Source organism: Dendropsophus ebraccatus, unplaced genomic scaffold, assembly GCF_027789765.1.
Source record: "Dendropsophus ebraccatus isolate aDenEbr1 unplaced genomic scaffold, aDenEbr1.pat pat_scaffold_572_ctg1, whole genome shotgun sequence".
NCBI classification, from domain to species: domain Eukaryota; kingdom Metazoa; phylum Chordata; class Amphibia; order Anura; family Hylidae; genus Dendropsophus; species Dendropsophus ebraccatus.
The window spans coordinates 95266-102329 of NW_027210171.1; the positions used below are offsets into that span (position 1 = coordinate 95266).

General features: G+C 52.1%; 1 pseudogene; it reads right to left on the reverse strand.

Moving 5' to 3' along the window:
* The window catches only part of LOC138777492 (zinc finger protein 208-like), an 81709-nt pseudogene extending 80503 nt beyond the window's left edge, over positions 1 to 1206 (reverse strand).
* Between the last annotated feature and the right edge of the window lie 5858 nt (positions 1207 to 7064).

Sequence of the window (7064 nt, forward strand, 5' to 3'; positions counted from 1 at the left end):
ACTCTGTCTCCCAGGCCGAGCAGAAAGACGGTAAGTGCCGAGAACCTGAGGACAGTAACTGTTGGTATACCACAGAGATGATGTGTGGAGGACAGGGAGGGGACACGTATAGATGTTCGAAATCTGTCAGTTCCTGGTGCAAAGTGTGCGTACGTTTAGTAGTGGAGTAAAAATGTTGCAATTGAGCATATTCAAACGAGTGCTTTACGGTAGGTGGGGTCGTATCCAGGATCGCTGACAGGGGTAATAGGCCGCCTTGTTTAAGTACCTGATGGAAACGGAGGACCTTTTCGGCTGGGAGCCCTAAGAAAGATGAGAAAAGTCCCAATGCAAACTGTGGGTTGTGTGTTATGGGGGTCAACGGTCCGTGTTTCCGGAGCAGGGGGTGGGATTTGCCTGCCAAGTGTAGGGAGGCTAACGTATGTCGAGTAACGTAGGACAAGGCGGTGTCATCTCGCAGGGAGGGTGACCAGGTCCAAGGGAGGGTGGAGAGGGGCCTGGGGCACTGTGCCTGCGCTAGTTGAACCCATAACTTAGAATTAGAATGATGGACCATGTCCAATATACGAGCATGTACACAGGCCAGGTAGTATAAGCGGCAATCTGGCAGACCAACCCCGCCCGCAGCCTTAGAGCCTTAGTCTCTCGCCTAATCCTGGGACGACCCCTGAACCACACGAAAGAGGTGAAGCAGCGTTGCACTCGTTTCCAGAAGGAAATGGGGATGTGGATGGGGATGGTCTGCAGCAAATACAGAAGCCGAGGCATTAAAGTCATTTTCAAGATATTGATTCTCCCGAACCAAGAGAATTCTTTCTTGTTCCAGGTGTCAAGATCCTTGGTAAAGCGGGCCAGCAAGGGGAGGAAATTTACCTCAAACAGTTGGGAAAGAGTGGGGGGGATGCGGATACCCAGGTATGTGATGCCAGACGTAGGCCACGTAAATGGGAAGTTGGATTGAATGGTACTAACCAATGTGGGGTCCAGGGACACGTTCAGGGCTTCAGATTTGGAGAGATTGATTTTAAAGTTGGACCAGGTTCCAAACTGTTCCAACCGAGCCATCAGGGCGGGGAGGGCTACATGCGGATTAGTAACATAGACAAGAAGGTCATCCGCAAAGGCTGAGCATTTATACTCCCGGTTCCCGATGCGGATACCCGTGATATCTGGGTTGGAACGAATCGAGGCTAATAAATTCTCCATGATTAAGGCGTACAGGAGGGGGGATAAAGGGCATCCTTGCCTGGTGCCATTAAAAATGGAGAAGGGGGCTGAGAACATCCCATTCACCTTCAATTGAGCCGAGGGGTTCTGGTATAAAGCCAGTATTTTAGTAAGGAAAGAGGGGCCGATTCCAACCTGTTAAAGGGTTTGTGTCAGGGAGGGCCACGAAATCCTATCGAAAGCCTTTTCGGCATCTAGGGAAAGGATCATTAGAGGAATGTGGCGCGTTCGCGCATAGTGGATAATATCCAGAGTTTTGAGGGTGTTATCGCGGGCCTCCCGCCCTGGCACAAAGCCCACTTGGTCAGGATGGATGAGGGAGGGTAAGTGGGCATTTAACCTATTGGCCAGTAGCTTAGAATAAATTTTTAAGTCCACGTTCAGCAGGGAAATTGGGCGATAGCTGCCACAGAGCTGGGGGTCCTTGCCCGGTTTTGGGATAAGAGTGATATGTGCGGTGGTAGCATGGGGCGGAAAAGGGACAGAATCCGAGATAGAGTTAAAGGCCAGGAGCAGCATAGGGGAGAGGAATTCCGAGAGGGCTTTATAGAACTGAGCAGTCAGGCCATCCGGTCCTGGGCTCTTCCCTCCGGGTAACTGTGAAATCACATAGGCGAGTTCATGCGCAGCAAACGGTTCCTCCAAGTCTCCCATGACCTCAGCGGGGAGACGCGTTGTGAGGGGTGGAGGAGAGAAGGGCCCAGGAGTCGTGACCCGAGTGGTCGGAAGGTGATATAGGGAGGAATAATATGCGTGGAAGGTGGATGCTATTTCCGAGCTATGATGCGTGAGTTGGTGTGCGGAATTCCTGATGCAACCGATGTGCATTTGTGCCATCCGATTCTTCAAGGCTCTGGCCAACATGCGCCCACACTTATTGCCGTATTCATAAAATTTACTACGGCAAGTTTGGAGAAGTCGCCCCCAGGACGCTTCAAGGAGGCGCTTAACCTCCGAGCGGGCAACTTGCAAGTCCCGTAATATAGGTAGGGACAGGGCACGCTTATGGGCCAGCTCCAGGGAAGAAACCTTGGCAAGTGCCTTTTGCAGGGAGATGGCCTTCGCTTTTTTTAAGCCTGGAGCCGTGCTTTATAAGCACTCCCCGGAGCACACATTTAAGCGCCTCCCATTGAATAATGAGGGAGGTTGTGTCCGCTGCATGGTCAGTGCGAAAATGCGTTATAGTTTGCTTCAGATCAGCTAAACATACTGTATCCAGAAGCAAAGACTCATTTAAACGCCAGGACCCCGCAGTCTTCCATAGGAACGGTAGGGTAAGGGAGCAAAAGACAGGGGCGTGATCCGACCATAGTATGTTGCCTATGGAGGCAGTCGCCAACCACGGCAATGCACTATGTTGGATGAGGATATGGTCAATACGGCTGTATGTCCCATGTGAATTAGAAAAAAAGGTATAATCTCGGTCCGCAGAATGCATCAAGCGCCAGGCATCATAAAGTTGTAGTTGGAGCAGGGCTTTTTTGACTTTTTTAATCGCTGGGTACGAAAAACTAGAGCGGCCTGTGGAATTGTCCAAGGACGGGTCAAATGTGAGATTAAGGTCTCCGCAGAAGAGCACGGTCCCCCTGACTAAGGGGAGGGATAGATCAATTAGGTTCATGAGGAAAGCAATTTGGTCTTGGTTCGGGGCATAAGTGTTAATTATGGTAAAGATATGGCCACTAATGGAGAGGGTAAGTATTAGGTATCGTGCCGCTTGGTCCGTCGTGCAGGATAGTATTTGACATGGCAGGGACTTGTGTATAGCTAGGGCCACACCCTTGGTTCTAGAATCAGGGTTATTGGCGAAGAACCATTGTGTATAGTGTCTGTCGCGGATCGTGGGTGCATGGCCTGTTTTAAAGTGCGTCTCCTGTAAGCAGAGTATATGTACCTTCCGGCGGTGGAAATGGTGGAGAACCTGCGATCTTTTCCGGGGCGTGTTCAATCCCCTCGCGTTGTAGGTTGCTACATGTAAATCCGCCATTCAGGAAAGATGTAGGTAGGCACCGCCGAAGACCTCCAGGGAATGTCCGGGACTGGGATATGAAATGAGACAGAGAAAATCAGGGTGGGGGAGACACAGACAAACAGGGGAGCACACAAAGACAACAACAGCAGTAAAGGCAAAACTGCAGCGTATACTCTAAGAACCTCAAACTGAGTACTACCAGGCCCGGAAATGTCCAGGCTGGGTTTCCCATCTATTGGGGGGAAGAGACAGCTAAGCATGTAAAGGCATAGACCTAAGGCTCCCTCCCAGACCCAGATGATGAAATGCAAACAAATTACAGGCATAATTCGGCTGAAAATCATAGAAACTGATTAAACAATAACGGGGTAGCTACAGGGCTAGAGACGAGATGCTGTCCATGGCTCAGGGAAGGCGGGCTCGGGAGCCAGCGTGGGCTGGGGAGTGCGAGGGAGAAGCCGGGGCAGGTCGGGGGCCATCTCGCCTGGAGGATCGGGGCCCCACGGGCGTCGAGTTGGGAGATCGGGGCGAGAAAGGCCTTTTGGTGCTCCTGGAGGAGGTAAGTAGCGAGGGCCACTCAGGTATGGAGATGTTGGTGATGTTTAAATCTCGTAGAAATCCCGGGATGTCTTCTGGCGCGCGCAGGGTGAGGGACCGACCATTCAAGCGCACAATGAGGGCGAAGGGGAATCCCCAGCGGAAGGGGATTTTACGGTCACGTAGGATGTCCAACACCGGGCGGAGAGTGGCCCTTTGGGCCAAGGTATGTCGGGAGAGGTCCTGTAGGATAAGCAGATGCACTCCTCTGTAGGTGACATTGCGTCGGCGCCGGGCTCTTTAGTAGAGTAAAAGTGGACGCGGCAGATGACATCCCTGGGTCTCTGGTTGTCTCGGCTAGGGGGCTGCAGTGCCCTATGCGCTCTGTCTATCTCGATGTGCGTATTAGGTGGCTGCTCCAGGAGGTCATTAAAGATGGTGGACAGCACCGCAAGTAGATCAGAGGAAGGCACAGATTCTGGGAGGCCGCGGATCCTGAGATTATTGCGCCTGTTGCGGTTTTCAATATCGTCTATGTGTTGTTGCAGGACAAACAGCTTATCAGAATGTGATTGCACATCGTGTTGAAGGGCTAGCAGAGTTGTGGAGGTAGTCTCCTGCGCAGTTTCCAATACATCTACTTTAGATGAGACCGTTGTGAGTTCAGCATGAAATTGCGCAAATTCATGTTTACATTCATCTAGTAGTTGCTTGGCCAGAGTGGAAATGTCGGTTTTAGTAGGAAGGGACTGGGTAAGAGCCCTGAGATCCGCCAGGGACACTGGCCTATTGTCATCCAGTACTGAGGGGCGGCTGGCAGTCAGTGGAAATGGCAAGTCAGGGACCCCAGAGGTAGCAGATTGGGAGCATACCCTGAAAATAGGGGGGTGCCCTCCAGCGAAGAAGGTACGTCCGGCAGCCTCCTAGGTGACAATATTCGGCCGTGAGGTGAGACAGCAGTGGCCGGTGCGTGGATGAGGGCAACCGTGTGGGTTACAGCCGCCGTGGTATGCGGGGGTGAGCTTCCCCAAGAGGATCCTGTGGACCAGTGGGACGAGGAGGCCGGAGAGAGCCCCCCTTGAGCAGGTTGGGGTAAGGGCAGGGGGTCCCCCAGCTGGGTTTGAGCAGGCATTGGGGGTGCGAACCATGGGTTGTGCTCCGCGCCGCCGTCCCATGGTGCTGTCTGGGGGTTGAGGCCTGGTGTGGCAGTAGGCGGCAAGGCCGCAGTAGTAGGCCCGATGGGGGGGTCGGCCTGGGAGCGGCGCGGCGGTAGTGCCACGGATAGGGGGGCACAGTGCGGGGTCTCCGATGAGGGAGGGGGTACCTGCCGGACACTCTGGTCAGTGTCCTCCCGCTGCCACCGCTCCTCCGGCTCACTCTGGGTCTGCTGCGCGCCGCTCGGCCTAGGATCAAGATGGGCGCCGAAGGTCCCGTCGGGCCGCGTGTGCAGCTGCGAGGAGGTCGGGGTAGTCGTCTCTGGTTGCTGCAGGGAGGTGTCGGTGCCGGCGGAGGACCTCGGTAGGTGTCGGTGCTCAATTGCGGCCACAGATGATCTTGTGCGGGCTGCTGTAGGGTGGCCAGGTGCCTCGTCAGCATGGCGGCGGCCATTTTCTGTGTCCTGCAGCTCCGTGCCTGATGCGGGTGCTGGTGTCTCCGAGCAGGCGAAATATGCCCCGATGTCCCCCTGTGGGGGTGTAGAGCGGGTTAAGGAATGTCCCCTGTTTTTTTTAGCGGTCTTCCCCATGTTGAAGAGGGCCGATGCCAGCAGATTGTAGTCTGGGTCTGGAGGAGCTCAGGCTGAAGCGTCCTCACACGGCCATAGTTGGTCACGCCCCCCTCGCTTCAGTTTTTAAAATGGCAATTTGCATACGTCACATACACACTAGCACGTGACGTAGATGCCACTGCAAGGGGTTAATCTATTTTCACTCACTCAATCTTGCACTCACCTACCGCTTCAGGTGGCAAATTGAGCATAAATCCCACCCCAACACAGTCCAAGCACCTCAAACACACACGCTGCCACCACCTTTCAAATTATAATTGAAAAAAATAATTGAAGCACATTACAAAGTTCTATAACTCTGTAATGTGCTTCAATCACCTGTCTGCCTCCCTTCCCTGTCTTTTCCCCCTTCCACCCCCCACCAGGAAGTGTCCTAACTCACACAGACCTAATTACTGTCGTCACCGTCACCAAGCTCTTCTCTCAGCTCCTTCTCCTGTTACACTAGCTTTCCCCTCCCCGCCTTTTCAGGTGACTCAGCTTGCTCAGCTCCCATTGGCTGAACAACTGCAAGCCATCACTTGGACTGGGGAGGGGGGGCTGCTGTAACAGGACCTAGACCAGCCATCCTGCTGATGACTCATTCTCACAAGAAGGAGCTGCCTGGTGATGGTGACGGCAGTCATTAGGTCTGTGTGAGTTAGGACACTTCCTGGTGGGGGGTGAAGGGGGGAAAAGACAGGGAAGGGAGGCAGATAGGTGATTGAAGCACATTACAGAGTTATATAACTTTGTAATGTGCTTCAATTACTGGGAAAAAGTTTTTCATAGCACTTGTCCTTTAAGTGTGAAAGGACACTGTCAACCCACAACACCACTCACTGGCACTCACAGGGTTAAAACACTACATCCAAAGGCTATGGATTCTTAGAGCATACAAGGACCAAACTTATTAAAGTTTTAAGCTTTAATAGACAAAAGGTACAGTGCTTACAAAAAAAAGAGTAAAATAAGGTGACATACATACATACTATAACAGTATAAAATAAAAGGGAGAAATAAGCAGTAACTATCTAAGACTTACAATAGTCGTTGCCTTCCCAGGGGGTAGGAGAAATCATGGATCGCAGCTCAGTCAGACTGACCCCTACACTGCCATCCCAGTTTTGCTGTTGCCGCCATATTTTATACAGTCAAAACTCAGCTCAGATTTCAGAGCTGCCCATCAGGTGATTAGGATAATGAGTTGTCCCTGATTGGCCGCCCATCAGGTGATTAGGATAATGAGTTGTCCCTAATTGGCTGATTAGGTGATAATGGGGACGGACCAGGGACACCTCATTGCATATGTCCTGTAATTGAACCATTGCCCTATGGTTGGGGGGTGTTGTGTTTGAGTGGGTCTATCCATTCATTGAAGTAGATAAGAACTCCAGGTTTCCCCGAGACCCTTAATAAACCAGGCGTAGTGTTTCCTGACCAGAGATCCTCAATAAACTACCCAGAGTTTATGATGTTTCGACAAGCTAAGGTATAGTGAGTGGAATACACATAACGATCTGTAGTGTGTGAAAAAACACGGCCATGAATAAAGAATGGTAC